General features: G+C 48.2%; 1 protein-coding gene across 1 annotated transcript in view; it reads left to right on the forward strand.

The window, feature by feature from the left end:
• PTBP2 (polypyrimidine tract binding protein 2) overlaps positions 1 to 20,161 on the forward strand; it is a 189,292-nt gene that overhangs the window by 12,846 nt on the left and 156,285 nt on the right. The gene's annotated exons all lie outside the window — the stretch shown is intronic.

The following is a 20,161-nucleotide window of genomic DNA, read 5'->3' on the forward strand; positions in this document are numbered from 1 at the left end:
GAAACTGGTAATTTCTAAAAAGTTACTGATGGCGTACCTTTTCCCGCCAGAGGATAAGTTACGCTGGGAGATATCCCCTAGGGTGGATAAGGCGCTCACACGGTTGTCAAAATAGGTGGCACTGCCGTTTTAGGAACGGCCACTTTGAAGGTACCTGTTGATAAAAAGCAGGAGGCTATCCTGAAGTCTGTATTTACACACTCAGGTACTAGACTGAAACCTGCAGAGCGTGCTGCTGCAGCGTGGTCGGTGACCCTGTCAAACATACTAGTTTGCTAACATGAGAACATATTAAAGACGTCGTCTTATATATGAGGGATGCACAGAGGGATATTTTGCCGGCTGGCATCCAAAATGAATGTAATGTCCATTCTGTCAGGAGGGTATTAGAGACCTGTCACTGGACAGGTGATGCTGACTTTAAAAGGCGCATAGAGATTCTGCCTTATAAGGGTGAGGAATTATTTGGGGATGGTCTCTGGGACCTCGTATCCGCAGCAACAGCTGGGAAGAAATATTTTTACCTCAGTTTTCCTCACAGACTAAGAAAGCACTGTTTTATCAGGTACAGTCCTTTCGGCTTCAGAAAAACAAGCGGGTCAAAGGCGCTTCCTTTCTGTACAGAGACAAGGGAAGAGGGAAAAAGCTGCACCAGTCAGCCTGTTCCCAGAATCATAATTCTTCTCTCGTTTCCTCTGAGTCCACAGCATGACGCGGGGGCTCCACAGGTGTAGCCAGGTACGGTGGGGGGCCGTCTCAAAAATTTCAGCGATCAGTGGGCTCGCTCACAGGTAGATCCCTGTTTCATTCAAGTAGTATTTCAGGGGTACAAGCTGGAATTCGAGATGTCTTCCCCCCGCCGTTTCCTCAAATATGCCTTGCCGACAACTCCCTCAGGCAGGGAGGCTGTGCTAGAGGCAATTAATAAGCTGTATTCCCATCAGGTAATACTTAAGGTGACCCTACTTCAACAAGGACGGGGTTACTATTCCACACGGTTTGGGGTACCGAAACCGCATGGTTCGGTGTGACCTTTTTTTATATTTAAAATCCTTGAACACATACATAAAAAAATTCAAGTTCAAGATGGAATCGCTCTGGGCGGTTATTGCAAGCCTGGACGAGGGGGATTACATGGTATCCCGGGACATCAAGGATGCTTACCTGCATGTCCCCATTTACTATCCTCGCTAGGAGTACCTCAGATTTGTGGTACAGGATTCCCATTACCAAGTCCAGACTCTGCCGTTTGGACTGTACATGGCACCGAGGGTGTTACCAAGGTAATGGCCGGAATGATGATACTCCTTCGAAAAAGGGGAGTTTTTAATGATCCCATACTTGGACAATCTCCTTATAAGGGCGAGGTCCAAGGAGCAGTTGCTAGTCGGGGTAGCACTATTTTGGAAAGTGCTACAACAGCACGGTTGGATTCTAAACAGTCCAAAGACACAGCTGTTTCCTACGACACGTCTACTGTTCCTGGGGATGGTTCTGGACACAGACCAGAAATAAGTGTTTCTCTCACGTCCTAGTGGATGCTGGGACTCCGTCAGGACCATGGGGAATAGCGGCTCCGCAGGAGACAGGGCACAAAAGTAAAAGCTTTAGGATCAGGTGGTGTGCACTGGCTCCTCCCCCTATGACCCTCCTCCAAGCCTTAGTTAGGTTTTTGTGCCCGTCCGAGCAGGGTGCAATCTAGGTGGCTCTCATAAAGAGCTGCTTAGAGTAAAAGTTTTGATAGGTTTCTTATTTTCAGTGAGTCCTGCTGGCAACAGGCTCACTGCAACGAGGGACCTAGGGGAGAAGGAGTGAACTCACCTGCGTGCAGGATGGATTTGCTTCTTAGGCTACTGGACACTAGCTCCAGAGGGACGATCACAGGTACAGCCTGGATGGGTCACCGGAGCCGCGCCGCCGACCCCCTTGCAGATGCCGAAGTAAGAAGAGGTGCAGAAACCGGCGGCTGAAGGCTTTTCAGTCTTCATGAGGTAGCGCTCAGGCACACTTCACACCAGCGGTCACTGAGGGTGCAGGGCGCGGGGGGGGGGCGCCCTGGGCAGCAATGAGATTACCTTTCTGGCTAAAAAGAATACATCACATATAGTCCCTGAGGCTATATGGATGTATTTCACCCCTGCCAAGTCTCAGAAAAACCGGGAGAAGAGCCCGCCGGAATAGGGGGCGGGGCCTATCTCCTCAGCACACAGCGCCATTTTCCCTCACAGAACTGCTGGTGGGAAGGCTCCCAGGCTCTCCCCTGCACTGCACTACAGAAACAGGGTTAAAACAGAGAGGGGGGCACTTATTTGGCGATATGATTATATATTAAGATGCTATAAGGGAAAACACTTATATAAAGGTTGTCCCTGTATAATTATAGCGTTTTGGTGTGTGCTGGCAAACTCTCCCTCTGTCTCCCCAAAGGGCTAGTGGGGTCCTGTCCTCTATCAGAGCATTCCCTGTGTGTGTGCTGTGTGTCGGTACGTGTGTGTCGACATGTATGAGGACGATGTTGGTGAGGAGGCGGAGCAATTGCCTGTAATGGTGATGTCACTCTCTAGGGAGTCGACACCGGAATGGATGGCTTATTTAAGGAATTACGGGATAATGTCAACACGCTTCAAGGTCGGTTGACGACATGAGACGGCCGGCAAACAAATTAGTACCTGTCCAGGCGTCTCAAACACCGTCAGGGGCTGTAAAACGCCCATTTACCTCAGTCGGTCGACATAGACACAGACACGGACACTGACTCCAGTGTCGACGGTGAAGAAACAAACGTATTTTCCTTTAGGGCCACACGTTACATGTTAAGGGCAATGAAGGAGGTGTTACATATTTCTGATACTACAAGTACCACAAAAAAGGGTATTATGTGGGTGTGAAAAAACTACATGTAGTTTTTCCTGAATCAGATAAATTAAATGAAGTGTGTGATGATGCGTGGGTTTCCCCTGATAGAAAATTATTGGCGGTATACCCTTTCCCGCCAGAAGTTAGGGCGCGTTGGGAAACACCCCTTAGGGTGGATAAGGCGCTCACACGCTTATCAAAACAAGTGGCGTTACCGTCTCCAGATACGGCCGCCCTCAAGGAACCAGCTGATAGGAGGCTGGAAAATATCCTAAAAAGTATATACACACATATTGGTGTTATACTGCGACCAGCTATCGCCTCAGCCTGGATGTGCAGCGCTGGGGTGGCTTGGTCGGATTCCCTGACTGAAAATATTGATACCCTTGACAGGGACAGTATTTTATTGACTATAGAGCACAGAGAGATATTTGCACTCTGGCATCAAGAGTAAGTGCGATGTCCATATCTGCCAGAAGATGTTTATGGACACGACAGTGGTCAGGTGATGCAGATTCCAAACGGCAATTGCCGTATAAAGGGGAGGAGTTATTTGGGGTCGGTCCATCGGACCTGGTGGCCACGGCAACAGCTGGAAAATCCACCTTTTTTACCCTAAGTCACATCTAAGCAGAAAAAGACACCGTCTTTTCAGCCTCAGTCCTTTCGTCCCCATAAGGGCAAGCGGGCAAAAGGCCAGTCATATCTGCCCAGGGATAGAGGAAAGGGAAGAAGACTGCAGCAGGCAGCCCATTCCCAAGAACAGAAGCCCTCCACCGCTTCTGCCAAGTCCTCAGCATGACGCTGGGGCCGTACAGGACCCCTGGATCCTACAAGTAGTATCCCAGGGGTACAGATTGGAAATTCGAGACGTCTCCCCCTCGCAGGTTCCTGAAGTCTGCTTTACCAACGTCTCCCTCCGACAGGGAGGCAGTATTGGAAACAATTCACAAACTGTATTCCCAGCAGGTGATAATCAAAGTACTCCTCCTACAACAAGGAAAGGGGTATTATTCCACACTATATTGTGGTACTGAAGCCAGACGGCTCGGTGAGACCTATTCTAAATCTGAAATATTTGAACACTTACATACAAAGGTTCAAATCAAGATGGAGTCACTCAGAGCAGTGATAGCGAACCAGGAAGAAGGGGACTATATGGTTTCCCGGGACATCAGGGATGCTTCCTCCATGTCCCAATTTGCCCTTCTCACCAAGGGTACCTCAGGTTCGTGGTACAGAACTGTCACTATCAGTTTCAGACGATGCCGGTTGGATTGTCCACGGCACCCCGGGTCTTTACCAAGGTAATGGCCGAAATGATGATTCTTCTTCAAAGAAAATGGACGATATCCTGATAAGGGCAAGGTCCAGAGAACAGTTGGAGGTCGGAGTAGCACTATCTCAAGTAGTTCTACGACAGCATGGGTGGATTCTAAATATTCCAAAACCGCAGCTGTTTCCGACGAAAATTTGCTGTTCCTAGGGATGATTCTGGACACAGTCCAGAAAAGGGTGTTTCTCCCGGAGAAGAAAGCAAGGGAGTTATCCGAGCTAGTCAGGAACCTCCTAAAACCAGGAAAAGTGTCAGTGCATCATTGCACAAGGGTCCTGGGAAAAATGGTGGCTTCTTACGAAGCGATTCCATTCGGCAGATTTCACGCAAGAACTTTTCAGTGGGATCTGCTGGAAAAATGGTCCGGATCGCATCTTCAGATGCATCAGCGGATAACCCTGTCTCCAAGGACAAGGGTGTTTCTTCTGCGGTGGCTGCAGAGTGCTCATCTACTAAAGGGCCGCAGATTCGGCATTCAGGACTGGGTCCTGGTGACCACGGATGCCAGCCGGAGAGGCTGGGGAGCAGTCACACAGGGAAAAAATTTCCAGGGAGTGTGATCAAGTCTGGAGACTTCTCTCCACATAAAACAATGCTCTAAGCTTAGCAAGACCTCTGCTTCAAGGTCAGCCGGTATTGATCCAGTGGGACAACATCACGGCAGTCGCCCACGTAAACAGACAGGGCGGCACAAGAAGCAGGAGGGAAATGGCAGAAACTGCAAAGATTCTTCGCTGGGCGGAAAATCATGGGATAGCACTGTCAGCAGTGTTCATTCCGGGAGTGGACAACTGGGAAGCAGACTTCCTCAGCAGGCACGACCTCCACCCGGGAGAGTGGGGACTTCATCGGGAAGTCTTCCACATGATTGTGAACCGTTGGGAAAGACCAAAGGTGGACATGATGGCGTCCCGCCTGAACAAAAAACTGGACAGGTATTGCGCCAGGTCAAGAGACCCTCAGGCAATAGCTGTGGACGTTCTGGTAACACAGTGGGTGTACCAGTCGGTGTATGTGTTCCCTCCTCTGCTTCTCATACCCAAGGTACTGAGAATTATAAGACGTAGAGGAGTAAGAACTATACTCGTGGCTCCGGATTGCCCAAGAAGGACTTGGTACCCAGAACTTCAAGAAATGCTCACAGAGGACTCATGGCCTCTGCCGCTAAGAAGGGACTTGCTTCAGCAAGTACCATGTCTGTTCCAAGACTTACCGCGGCTGCGTTTGACGGCATGGCGGTTGAACGCCGGATCCTAAGGGAAAAAGGCATTCCGGAAGAGGTCATTCCTACCCTAGTCAAAGCCAGGAAGGAGGTGACCGCACAACATTATCACCACATGTGGCGAAAATATGTTGCGTGGTGTGAGGCCAGGAAGGCCCCACGAAGAAATTTCAACTCGGTCGATTCCTGCATTTCCTGCAAACAGGAGTGTCTATGGGCCTCAAATTTGGGTCCATTAAGGTTCAAATTTCGGCCCTGTCAATTTTCTTCCAGAAAGAATTGGCTTCACTTCCTGAAGTCCAGAAGTTTGTCAAGGGAGTACTGCATATACAACCCCCTTTTGTGCCTCCAGTGGCACTGTGGGATCTCAACGTAATCTGGGATTCCTCAAATCACATTTTAAACCGCTCAAATCTGTGGATTTGAAATATCTCACATGAAAAGTGACCATGCGGTTGGCCCTGGCCTCGGCCAGGCGAGTGTCAGAATTGGTGGCTTTGTCTCACAAAAGCCCATATCTGATTGTCCATTCGGACAGGGCAGAGCTGCGGACTCGTCCCCAGTTTCTCCCTAAGGTGGTGTCAGCGTTTCACCTGAACCAGTTTATTGTGGTACCTGCGGCTATTAAGGACTTGGAGGACTCCAAGTTGCTAGATGTTGTCAGGGCCCTGAAAATATAGGTTTCTAGGACGGCTGGAGTCAGAAAAACTGACTTGCTGTTATCCTGTATGCACCCAACAAACTGGGTGCTCTTGCTTCTAAGCAGACGATTGCTAGTTGGATGTGTAGTACAATTCAGCTTGCACATTCTGTGGCAGGCCTGCCACAGCCAAAATATGTAAATGCCCATTTCACAAGGAAGGTGGGCTCATCTTGGGCGGCTGCCCGAGGGGTCTCGGCTTTACAACTTTGCCGAGCTGCTACTTGGTCAGGAGCAAACACGTTTGCAAAATTCTACAAATTTGATACCCTGGCTGAGGAGGACCTGGAGTTCTCTCATTCGGTGCTGCAGAGTCATCCGCACTCTCCCGCCCGTTTGGGAGCTTTGGTATAATCCCCATGGTCCTGACGGAGTCCCAGCATCCACTAGGACGTCAGAGAAAATAAGATTTTACTTACCGATAAATCTATTTCTCGTAGTCCGTAGTGGATGCTGGGCGCCCATCCCAAGTGCGGATTGTCTGCAATACTTGTACATAGTTATTGTTACAAAAATCGGGTTATTATTGTTGTGAGCCATCTTTTCAGAGGCTCCGCTGTTATCATGCTGTTAACTGGGTTCAGATCACAGGTTGTACAGTGTGATTGGTGTGGCTGGTATGAGTCTTACCCGGGATTCAAAATCCTTCCTTATTGTGTACGCTCGTCCGGGCACAGTATCCTAACTGAGGCTTGGAGGAGGGTCATAGGGGGAGGAGCCAGTGCACACCACCTGATCCTAAAGCTTTTACTTTTGTGCCCTGTCTCCTGCGGAGCCGCTATTCCCCATGGTCCTGACGGAGTCCCAGCATCCACTACGGACTACGAGAAATAGAATTATCGGTAAGTAAATTCTTATTTTCTCCCGGAGGAGAAAGCCAAGGAGCTGTCATCTCTAGTCAGAGACCTCCTGAAGCCAAAACAGTTATCGGTGCATCATTGCACGCGAGTCCTGGGAAAAATGATAGCTTCCTACGAAGCAATCCCATTCGGCAGGTTCCATGCAAGAACTTTTCAGGGTGACCTGTTAGACAAGTGGTACGGATCACATCTTCAGATGCATCGGCTGATAACCCTGTCTCCAAGGACCAGGGTATCTCTACTGTAGTGGCTGCAGAGTGCCCATCTTCAAGAGGGCCGCAGGTTCGACATACAGGACTAGGTCCTAGTGACCATGGATGCCAGCCTTTGAGGCTGGGGGGCAGTCACAGGGAAGAAGCTTCCAGGGACTTTGGTCAAGTCAGGTGACTTCCCTACATAAATATTCTGGAACTGAGGGCCATTTACAATGCCCTGAGTCAGCCAAGGCCTCTGCTTCAAAACCGGCCGGTCCTGATCCAATCAGACAACATCACGGCAGTCGCCCATGTAAACCAACAGGGCGGCACAAGAAGCAGGATGGCGATGGCAGAAGCCACAAGGATTCTCCGATGGGCGGAAAATCATGTGTTAGCACTGTCAGCAGTGTGCATTCCCGGAGTGGACAACTGGGAAGCAGATCTTCTCAGCAGACACGACTTCCACCCGAGAGAGTGGGGACTTCATCCAGAAGTCTTCCAAAGGATTGTACACCATTGGGAAAGGCCACAGGTGGACATGAAGGCGTCCCGCCTCAACAAAAAGCTATAAAAGATATTGCGCCAGGTCAAGGGACCTTCAGGCGATAGCTGTGGACGCTCTGGTAACACCGTGGGTGTACCAGTCGGTTTATGTGTTCCCCCCTCTGCCTCTCATACCAAAGGTACTGAGAATAATAAGAAGGCGAGGAGTAAGAACGATACTCGTGGTTCCACATTGGCCAAGAAGAGCCTGGTACCCAGAACTTCAAGAAATTATATCAGAGGACCCATGGCCTCTGCCGCTCAGACAGGACCTGCTGCAGCAGGGGCCCTGTCTGTTCCAAGACTTACCGCGGCTACGTTTTGATGGCATGGCGGTTGAACGCCGGATCCTAAAGGAAAAGGGCATTCCGGAGGAAGTCATTCCTACGCTGATTCAAGCCAGGAAAGATGTAACTGCAAAACATTATCACCGCATATGGCGGAAATATGTTGCTTGGTGTGAGGCCACAAAAGGCCCCAACAGAGGAATTTCAACTAGGTCGATTTCTGCATTTCCTACAAGCAGGAGTGTCTATGGGCCTAAAATTAGGCTCCATTAAGATACAGATCTCTGCTCTGTCGATTTTTCTTCCAGAAAGAATTAGCTTCAGTACCTGAATTTCAGACATTGTAAAAGGAGTGCTGCATATTCAGCCCCCGGTTGTGCCTCCAGTGGCACTTTGGGGGATCTCAACGTGGTGTTGAGTTTCTTAAAATCACATTGGTTTGAACCACTAAAAACCGTGGATCTAAAATATCTCACGCGGAAAGTGGTCATGTTATTGGCCTTGGTTTCGGCCAGGCGTGTATCAGAATTGGCGGCTTTGTCATATAAAAGTCCTTATCTGATTTTTCCATATGGATAGGGCAGAATTGAGGACTCGTCCCCAGTTTCTCCCTAAGGTGGTATCAGCTTTTCACTTGAACCAACCTATTGTGGTGCCTGCGGCTACTAGGGACTTGGAGGATTCCAAGTTACTGGACGTAGTCAGGGCCTTGAAAAATTATGTTTCCAGGACGGCTAGAGTCAAGAAAATTGACTCGCTATTTATCCTGTATGCACCCAACAGGCTGGGTGCTCCTGCTTCTAAGCAGACTATCGCTCGCTGGATCTGTGACACGATTCAGCAGGCGCATTCTGCGGCTGGACTGCCGCATCCTAAATCAGTGAAAGCCCATTCCACAGGGAAGGTGGGCTCATCTTGGGCGGCTGCCCGAGGGGTCTCGGCTTTACAACTTTGCCGAGCTGTTACTTGGTCAGGGGCAAACACGTTTGCAAAATTCTACAAATTTGATACCCTGGCTGAGGAGGACCTGGAGTTCTCTCATTCGGTGCTGCAGAGTCATCCGCACTCTCCCGCCCGTTTGGGAGCTTTGGTATAATCCCCATGGTCCTTTCGGAGTTCCCAGCATCCACTAGGACGTCAGAGAAAATAAGATTTTACTCACCGGTAAATCTATTTCTCGTAGTCCATAGTGGATGCTGGGCGCCCATCCCAAGTGCGGATTGTCTGCAATACTTGTAAATAGTTATTGCTAACTAAAGGGTTATTGTTGAGCCATCTGTTGAGAGGCTCAGTTGTTTTCATACTGTCAAACTGGATATAGTATCACGAGTTGTACGGTGTGATGGGTGTGGCTGGTATGAGTCTTACCCGGGATTCAAAATCCTTCCTTATTATGTCAGCTCGTCCGGGCACAGTGTCCTAACTGAGGCTTGGAGGAGGGTCATAGTGGGAGGAGCCAGTGCACACCAGGTAGTCTAAGATCTTTCTAGAGTGCCCAGCCTCCTTCGGAGCCCGCTATTCCCCATGGTCCTTACGGAGTTCCCAGCATCCACTAGGACGTCAGAGAAATAAGGGTTATGTTTGGTTGCATCAGGGTTGATCTGATGCTCCGTTGTTGTTCATACTGTTAACTGGGTAAATTTATCACGAGTGATACGGTATGATTGGTGTGACTGGTATGAGTCTTGCCATGGATTCCAAAATCCTTTCCTTGTACTGTCCGCTCTTCCGGGCACAGTTTCTCTAACTGAGGTCTGGAGGGGGGACATAGAGGGAGGAGCCAAAACACACCAGAATCCAAATTCTTTCTTAAAGTGCCCTGTCTCCTGCGGAGCCCGTCTATTCCCCATGGTCCTTACGGAGTCCCCAGCATCCACTACGGACTACGAGAAATAGATTTACCGGTAAGTAAAATCTTATTTTTTCTGTTTTATAACACATATGGATTATAACTACTTCAGCACTGGAAAAGACATTTATAATTAACTACTTATGTATATGCTACAGCCGATCTTTCAAGAAGACTGGATATGTACAGTATGTTTCTCAGTACAGATGTTAGGTGTCTTATATGTATGCATGGGTATATGATTTACTAAGGGAAAAATGTATGTACAAAAACTATAAACGTGCGCTATGCTTTGTGCGCAAAGCGTCACATCAAAAATGTGCCCTTCAAACTAAAAATGTGCCCTCTTCATTGCTTAGCACCCTGCCCATAAAAAATCCTAGAGTGAACACTAGGTTAGCATGCTGGGTGGCCTTGCCCTGCGATGGGCGGCCCCCAGCATGTGAGACAAAGGATTGCAAATTCTGCTTAAAAGCAGAATTTCAATCCTTACTGAATAGGGTCCATAGTTAATTTGCATAAAATATAGAAACCATGAAGATCATACAAAAGGGTGGCAGTCATTTTGGATCATCACTTGTAAGGATTATTCATTCTAGCCATGAAGGATCAAGGCGAGGCAGCCATTTTAGGTGCATTACATAGGATTACACTGGTCAGAATAGGAAATGCTTGGAATTGATGACATAGGGGGTGATTTAAATGTTCTGCGCGTCCCCTGCTTGGCATCTATATGACTAGGTTTTCCCACGCTTAATTGTTTTGTCACGAGCAATTCAATTAAAAGAAGCACCTCCATGTTTTTTTCCCCCAAGGGTGACTTAATGCACATTTTTCCTTGTAACCTCAGGAACTGCATGGAAGGATCTGTAGTAAATACATTATATGTGGCTTAACATGCAGGGGAAACCCATAGATTCCGGCACTTAACGCAGAACACTGGTCAAGGCTGACTGTACATACAACTAACTTGCAGCTAAGAGAAAAATAGCTAATACTACAGGTTGAGTATCCCATATCCAAATATCCGAAATACGGAATAGTCCGAAATAATATAACTTTTGTTTTTTGATGGCTCAATGTACACACTTTGTTTAATACACAGTTATTAAAATTATTGTATTAACTGACCTTCAGGCTGTGTGTATATGAAACATAAATGAATTGTGTGTATGTAGATACACTTTGTTTAATGCACAAAATTATAAAAAATATTGGCTAAAATTACCTTCAGGCTGTGTGTATAAGGTGTATATAAAACATAAATGCATTCTGTGCTTAGATTTAGGTCCCATCGCCATGATATATCATTATGTTATGCAATTATTCCAAAATACTGAAAACTCTGATATCCAAAATACCTCTGTTCCCAAGCATTTTGGATAAGGGATACTCAACCTGTATAGAATTTCTTTTAGGCATTATTGTAGAACATAGAAGACAGATACAGAGGTGTGTGTTTCCCCCCCCCCCATCATAGCATGTGTATTAATAACAATACTTCAATTAGGATTTTACGGGTAGGGCTAACACTTCCTGATTATACTTAAGCTGTTCTATGTAAGATGTATCAAAATAGTACAATAGGTTATAGCAGTACAGTTGTGTCCTCTTACATCTTTGCTCTGTGCGCTGCAAATCGCGTTACAAAACGCATGCGTTCCGTGTGACTCTAGCGCCAAGCTTCTTTTCTCTGACGTCCGGCTGAGCTGGATGCACACTAGGGGCTCTCCTGAGCTCCTAGAAAGAAAGTATATTTTAGGTTTTTTATTTTACAGTGAGATCTGCTGGCAACAGACTCACTGCAGCGAGGGACTAAGGGGAGAAGAAGCGAACCTACCTAACAGGTGGTAGTTTGGGCTTCTTAGGCTACTGGACACCATTAGCTCCAGAGGGATCGACCGCAGGACCCGACCTTGGTGTTCGTTCCCGGAGCCGCGCCGCCATCCCCCTTACAGAGCCAGAAGCATGAAGAGGTCCGGAAAATCGGCGGCAGAAGACTTCGGTCTTCACCAAGGTAGCGCACAGCACTGCAGCTGTGCGCCATTGCTCCTCATGTACACCTCACACTCCGGTCACTGATGGGTGCAGGGTGCTGGGGGGGGGGGGGGGGCGCCTGAGGGCAATATAAGACACCTTGGCTGGCAAATCATCACAATATATAGTCCCAGGGCTTTATATGTGATAAATTACCCCTGCCAGAATCCATAAAAAAGCGGGAGAAGAGTCTGCCGAAAAAGGGGCGGGGCTTCTCCCTCAGCACACTGGCGCCATTTTTTCTTCACAGTGCAGCTGGAAGACAGCTCCCCAGGCTCTCCCCTGTAGTTTTCAGGCTCAAAGGGTTAAAAAAGAGGGGGGGCACTAAATTTAGGCGCAATATATGTATACAAGCAGCTATTGGGGAAAAATCACTCAGTTATAGTGTTAATCCCTGCATTATATAGCGCTCTGGTGTGTGCTGGCATACTCTCTCTCTGTCTCCCCAAAGGACTTTGTGGGGTCCTGTCCTCAGTCAGAGCATTCCCTGTGTGTGTGCGGTGTGTCGGTACGGCTGTGTCGACATGTTGGAGGAGGAAGGTTACGTGGAGGCGGAGCAGAGGCCGATAAATGGGATGTCGCCCCCTGTGGGGCCGACACCAGAGTGGATGGATAGGTGGAAGGTATTAACCGACAATGTCAACTCCTTACATAAAAGGCTGGATGACGTAACAGCTGTGGGACAGCCGGCTTCTCAGCCCACGCCTGCCCAGGCGTCTCAAAGGCCATCAGGGGCTCAAAAAACGCCCGTTACCTCAGATGGCAGACACAGATGTCGACACGGAGTCTGACTCCAGTGTCGACGAGGTTGAGATATATACACAATCCACTAGGAACATCCGTTACATGATCTCGGCAATGAAAAATGTGTTACGCATTTCTGACATGAACCCAAGTACCACATAAAAGGGGTTTTCTTTTTGGGGAGAAAAAGCAGCCAGTGTTTTGTTCCCCCATCAAATGAATGAATGAAGTGTGTAAAGTAGCGTGGATTCCCCCGATAAGAAACTGGTAATTTCTAAAAAGTTACTGATGGCGTACCCTTTCCCGCCAGAGGATAGGTCACGTTGGGAGATATCCCCTAGGGTGGATAAGGCGCTCACACGTTTGTCAAAAAAGGGTGGCACTGCCGTCTTAGGATACGGCCACCTTGAAGGAGCCTGCTGATAAAAAGCAGGAGGCTATCCTGAAGTGTGTGTGTGTGTATATATATATATATATGTGTGTGTGTGTGTGTGTGTGTGTGTGTATATATATATATATATATATATATATATATATATATATATATATATATATATTTCTCTAACTTCCTAGTGGATGCTGGGACTCCGTCAGGACCATGGGGAATAGCGGGCTCCGCAGGAGACGGGGCACATCTAAATAAAGCTTTTAGGATCACATGGTGCGTACTGGCTCCTCCCCCTATGACCCTCCTCCAAGCCTCAGTTAGGTTTTTGTGCCCGTCCGAGAAGGGTGCAATCTAGGTGGCTCTCCTAAAGAGCTGCTTAGAAAAAGTTTTTTTAGGTTTAAATCTCAGTGAATCCTGCTGGCAACAGGATCACTGCATCGAGGGACTTAGTGGAGAGATTTCCAACTCACCTGCGTGCAGGATGGATTGGAGTCTTAGGCTACTGGACACTTAGCTCCAGAGGGAGTCGGAACACAGGTCCTCCTGGGGTTCGTCCCGGAGCCGCGCCGCCGATCCCCCTTACAGACTCTGAAGACGGAGGTCCGGAAAGCAGGCGGCAGAAGACTCCTCAGTCTTCATGAAGGTAGCGCACAGCACTGCAGCTGTGCGCCATTGTTGCTACACGTCTCACTGATTCAGTCACGGAGGGTGCAGGGCGCTGCTGGGGGCGCCCTGGGCAGCAATATTAAATACCTTTAGTGGCAAAATAAATACATCACATATAGCCATTAAGGCTATATGTATGTATTTAACCCAGGCCAGTTTTCTTAAAACCCGGGAGAAAAGCCCGCCGAAAAAGGGGCGGAGCTTATTCTCCTCAGCACTCAGCGCCATTTTCCTGCTCAGCTCCGCTGGTGAGGAAGGCTCCCAGGACTCTCCCCTGCACTGCACTACAGAAACAGGGTAACAAAGAGAAGGGGGGCATAATTTGGCGATATTGATATATTAAAAGCGCTTATATCAAAAACAACACCTTCTAGGGTTGTTTATATACATTTATAGCGTTTTTGGTGTGTGCTGGCAAACTCTCCCTCTGTCTCCCCAAAGGGCTAAGAGGGTCCTGTCTTCGATTAGAGCATTCCCTGTGTGGCTGCTGTGTGTCGGTACGTGTGTGTCGACATGTATGAGGACGATGTTGGTGTGGAGGCAGAGCAATTGCCGGTAATGGTGATGTCACCCCCTAGGGAGTCGACACCGGAATGGATGGCTTTAGTTATGGAATTACGTGATAATGTTAGCACATTACAAAAGTCAGTTGACGAAATGAGACGGCCGGAAAACCAGTTAGTACCGGCTCAGGCGTCTCAGACACCGTCAGGGGCTGTAAAACGTCCCTTACCTCAGTCAGTCGACACGGGTACCGACACAGATGAATCTAGTGTCGACGGTGAAGAAACAAACGTATTTTCCAATAGGGCCACACGTTATATGATCACGGCAATGAAGGAGGCTTTGCAGATCTCTGATACTGCTGGTACCTCAAAAAGGGGTATTATGTGGGGGGTGAAAAAACTACCTGTAGCTTTTCCAGAATCAGAGGAATTGAATGACGTGTGTGACGAAGCGTGGGATTAACCCAGATAGAAAACTGCTAATTTCCAAGAAATTATTGGCATTATACCCTTTCCCACCAGAGGTTAGGGCGCGCTGGGAAACACCCCCTAGGGTGGATAAGGCGCTCACACGTTTATCAAAGCAAGTGGCGTTACCGTCTCCTGATACGGCCGCCCTCAAGGATCCAGCAGATAGGAGGCTGGACACTACACTGAAGAGTATATACACACATACTGGTGTTATACTGCGACCGGCAATAGCCTCAGCCTGGATGTGCAGTGCTGGGGTAGTGTGGTTGGATTCTCTGACTGAAAATATTGATACCCTGGATAGGGACAGTATTTTATTGACTCTAGAGCAATTAAAGGATGCTTTTCTTTATATGCGAGATGCTCAGAGGGATATTTGTACTCTAGCATCAAGAGTAAGCGCGATGTCCATATCTGCCAGAAGAAGTTTATGGACGCGACAGTGGTCAGGTGATGCGGATTCCAAAAGGCATATGGAAGTATTGCCATATAAAGGAGAGGAATTATTTGGGGTCGGTCTTTCGGACCTGGTGGCCACGGCAACTGCCGGCAAATCCACTTTTTTACCTCAGACCCCCTCCCAACAGAAAAAGACACCGTCTTTTCAGCCGCAGTCCTTTCGCTCCTATAAAAACAAGCGACCAAAAGGACAGTCTAATCTGCCGCGAGGCAGAGGAAAGGGTAAGAGAGGGCAGCAAGCAGCCCCTGCCCAGGACCAGAAGCCCGCCCCGGGTTCTACAAAGCCATCAGCATGACGCTGGGGCTTTACAAGCGGACTCAGGAGCGGTGGGGGGTCGACTCAAGATTTTCAGCAATCAGTGGGCTCGCTCACAAGTGGACCCGTGGATCCTGCAGATAATATCTCAGGGTTACATGTTGGAGTTCGAAAGGTCTCCCCCTCGCCGGTTCCTAAAGTCTGCTTTACCAACGTCTCCCTCAGAAAGGACGTCGGTTTTGGAAGCCATTCACAAGCTGTATTCTCAGCAGGTGATAGTCAAGGTACCCCTCCTACAACAGGGAAAGGGGTATTATTCCACACTATTGTGGTACCGAAGCCGGACGGTTCGGTAAGACCTATTCTAAACCTGAAATCCTTGAACCTGTACATACAGAAATTCAAGTTCAAGATGGAGTCACTCAGAGCAGTGATAGCGAATCTGGAAGAAGGGGACTTCATGGTGTCCCTGGACATAAAAGATGCTTATCTGCATGTCCCAATTTACCCCTCACACCAAGGGTATCTCAGGTTCATGATACAAGACTGTCATTATCAGTTTCAAACGCTGCCGTTTGGTTTGTCCACGGCCCCTCGGGTCTTTACCAAGGTAATGACCGAAATGATGGTTCTTCTACGAAGAAAAGGCGTATTAATTATCCCTTACTTGGACGATCTCCTGATAAGGGCAAAGTCCAGAGAACAGCTGGAAGTCGGTGTAGCACTAACCCAGGTAGTGCTTCAGCAACACGGGTGGATTCTGAATCTTCCAAAATCTCAATTGACCCCGACAACTCGTCTGCTGTTCTTGGGAATGATTCTGGACACGGTTCAGAAAAAGGTGTTTCTCCCGGAGGAGAAAGCAAGGGAGTTATCCGAACTTGTCAGGAACCTCCTAAAACCAGGAACTGTGTCAGTACATCAATGCACAAGAGTCCTGGGAAAGATGGTGGCTTCTTACGAAGCGATTCCATTCGGCAGATTCCATGCACGGACATTTCAGTGGGATCTGCTGGACAAATGGTCCGGATCGCATCTGCACATGCATCTGTCACATAACACTGTCACCAAGAACAAGGTTGTCTCTCCTGTGGTGGTTGCAGAGTGCCCATCTGTTAGAGGGCCGCAGATTCGGCATACAGGACTGGGTCCTGGTGACTACGGATGCCAGCCTACGAGGCTGGGGAGCAGTCACACAGGGAAGAAACTTCCAGGGCATGTGGTCAAACCTGGAGACGTCCCTTCACATAAATATACTGGAGCTAAGAGCGATCTACAATGCTCTAAGCCTGGCAAAATCGCTGCTTCAGGGTCAGCCGGTGTTGATCCAGTCGGACAACATCACGGCAGTCGCCCACGTAAACCGACAAGGCGGCACGAGAAGCAGAAGAGCAATGACAGAAGCTGCAAGGATTCTGCGCTGGGCGGAGAATCATGTCATAGCACTGTCAGCAGTGTTCATCCCGGGAGTGGACAACTGGGAAGCAGACTTCCTCAGCAGACACGACCTTCACCCGGGAGAGTGGGGACTTCATCCAGAAGTCTTCCACATGATTGTGAACCGTTGGGAAAAACCAAAGGTGGACATGATGGCGTCTCGCCTCAACAAAAAATTGGACAGATATTGCGCCAGGTCAAGAGACCCTCAGGCAATAGCTGTGGACGCTCTGGTAACACCGTGGGTGTACCAGTCAGTGTATGTGTTCCCTCCTCTGCCTCTCATACCAAAGGTACTGAGAATTATACGGAAAAGAGGAGTAAGAACAACACTGGTGGCTCCGGACTGGCCAAGAAGAACTTGGTATCCGGAACTTCAAGAGATGCTCACGGAGGATCCGTGGCCTCTACCTCTACCTCTAAGAAGGGATCTGCTTCAGCAGGGACCTTGTATGTTCCAAGACTTACCGCGTCTGCGTTTGACGGCATGGCGGTTGAACGCCGGATTCTAAAAGAAAAGGGCATTCCAGAGGAAGTTATTCCTACCTTGATTAAGGCTAGAAAGGAAGTGACTGTACAACATTATCACCGCATTTGGCGGAAATATGTTGCGTGGTGTGAGGCCAAGAAGGCTCCAACGGAAGAATTTCAATTGGGTCGATTCTTACATTTCCTGCAAGCAGGATTGTCTATGGGCCTAAAATTGGGGTCCATTAAAGTTCAAATTTCGGCCTTATCAATCTTCTTCCAGAAGGAATTGGCATCAGTGCCTGAAGTACAAACTTTTGTCAAAGGTGTACTACATATACAACCCCCAATAGTGCCTCCAGTGGCACCGTGGGATTTGAACGTAGTTTTGAATTTTCTCAAATCTCATTGGTTTGAGCCTCTAAAATCGGTAGATTTAAAATACCTTACATGGAAGGTAACCATGCTATTGGCCCTGGCTTCAGCCAGGAGAGTTTCAGAGTTGGCGGCTTTATCATACAAAAGCCCATATCTGATTTTCCATTCGGACAGGGCAGAACTGCGGACACGTCCTCATTTTCTCCCTAAGGTGGTTTCGGCTTTTCACTTGAACCAGCCTATTGTGGTGCCTGCGGCTACTAGCGACTTGGAGGACTCCAAGTTACTGGACGTTGTCAGAGCATTAAAAATATATATTTCAAGGACAGCTGGAGTCAGAAAATCTGACTCGTTGTTTATATTGTATGCACCCAACAAGATGGGTGCTCCTGCGTCTAAACAGACGATTGCACGTTGGATCTGTAGCACAATCCAACTTGCACATTCTGTGGCAGGCCTGCCACAGCCTAAATCTGTAAAGGCCCACTCCACAAGGAAAGTGGGCTCATCTTGGGCGGCTGCCCGAGGGGTCTCGGCATTACAACTTTGCCGAGCAGCTACGTGGTCAGGGGAGAACACGTTTGTAAAATTTTACAAATTTGATACTCTGGCTAAGGAGGACCTGGAGTTCTCTCATTCGGTGCTGCAGAGTCATCCGCACTCTCCCGCCCGTTTGGGAGCTTTGGTATAATCCCCATGGTCCTGACGGAGTCCCAGCATCCACTAGGACGTTAGAGAAAATAAGAATTTACTTCCCGATAATTCTATTTCTCATAGTCCGTAGTGGATGCTGGGCGCCCATCCCAAGTGCGGATTGTCTGCAATACTTGTACATAGTTATTGTTACAAAGATCGGGTTATTACTATTGTTGTGAGCCATCTTTTCAGAGGCTACTTCGTTTTTTGTTATCATACTGTTAACTGGGTTCAGATCACAAGTTGTACGGTGTGATTGGTGTGGCTGGTATGAGTCTTACCCGGGATTCAAGATCCTTCCTTATTGTGTACGCTCGTCCGGGCACAGTACCTAACTGAGGCTTGGAGGAGGGTCATAGGGGGAGGAGCCAGTACGCACCATGTGATCCTAAAAGCTTTATTTAGATGTGCCCTGTCTCCTGCGGAGCCCGCTATTCCCCATGGTCCTGACGGAGTCCCAGCATCCACTACGGACTATGAGAAATAGAATTATCGGTAAGTAAATTCTTAATATATATATATATATATATATATATATATATATATATATATATATATATATATATATATATATATATACACATACACGTTATATACTGAGACCTGCAATTGCCTCAGCATAAATAGTGCTGCTGCAGCGTGGTCTGATACCCTGTCATATAGTATTAATACCCTAGACAGGGATAATATTTTGCTAACATAGAGCATATTAAAGACGTCGTCTTATATATAAAGGATGCACAGAGGGATATTTGCCGGCTGGCATCCAGAATTAATGCAATGTCCATTCTGCCAGGAGGGTATTAGAAACCCGGCAGTGGACAGGTGATGCTGCCTTTAAAAGGCACATGGAGATTCTGCCTTATATAAGGGTGAGGAATTGTTTGGGGAGGGTCTCTGGGACCTCGTATCCACAGCAACAGCTGGGAAAATTTTTTTTTTACCTCAGGTTTCCTCACAGCCTAAGAAAGCACCGTATTTTCTGGTACAGTCCTTTCGGCTTCAGAAAAGCAAGCGGGTCAAAGGCGCTTCCTTTCTGCACAGAGGCAAGGGAAGAAGGAAAAAGCTGTACCAGACAGCCAGTTCCCAGGATCAAAAATCTTCCCCCGCATCCTCTGAGTCCACCGCATGACGCTGGGGCTCCACAGGTGGAGACAGGTACGGTGGGGGGCCGCCTCAAAAATTTCAGCGATCAGTGGGCTCGCTCACAGGTGGATACCTGGATCCTTCAAGTAGTATCTCAGGGGTACAAGCTGGAATTCGAGGAGTCTCCCCCCCCCCCCCCCCCCCCGCCGTTTCCTCAAATCTGCCTTGCCGACAACTCCCTCAGGCAGGGAGGCTGTGCTGGAGGCAATTCACAAGCTGTATTCCCAGCAGGTGATAGTCAAGGTGCCCCTACTTCAACAAGGACGGGGTTACTATTCCACACTGTTTGTGGTACCGAAACCGGACGGTTCGGTGAGACCCATTTTAAATTTGAAATCCTTGAACACATACATAAAAAAATTCAAGTTCAAGATGGAATCGCTCAGGGCGGTTATTGCAAGCCTGGAGGAGGGGGATTACATGGTATCCCTGGACATCAAGGAGGCTTACCTACATGTCCCCATTTACCATCCTCACCAGGAGTACCTCAGATTTGTGGTACAGGATTGCCATTACCAATTCCAAACACTGCCGTTTGGACTGTCCACGGCACCGAGGGTCTTTACCAAGGTAATGGCAGAAATGATGATACTCCTTCGAAAAAAAGGGAGTTTTAATTATCCCGTACTTGGACGATCTCCTTATAAAGGCGAGGTCCA

This window comes from Pseudophryne corroboree, chromosome 9 (assembly GCF_028390025.1).
Source record: "Pseudophryne corroboree isolate aPseCor3 chromosome 9, aPseCor3.hap2, whole genome shotgun sequence".
Lineage (NCBI taxonomy): Eukaryota > Metazoa > Chordata > Amphibia > Anura > Myobatrachidae > Pseudophryne > Pseudophryne corroboree.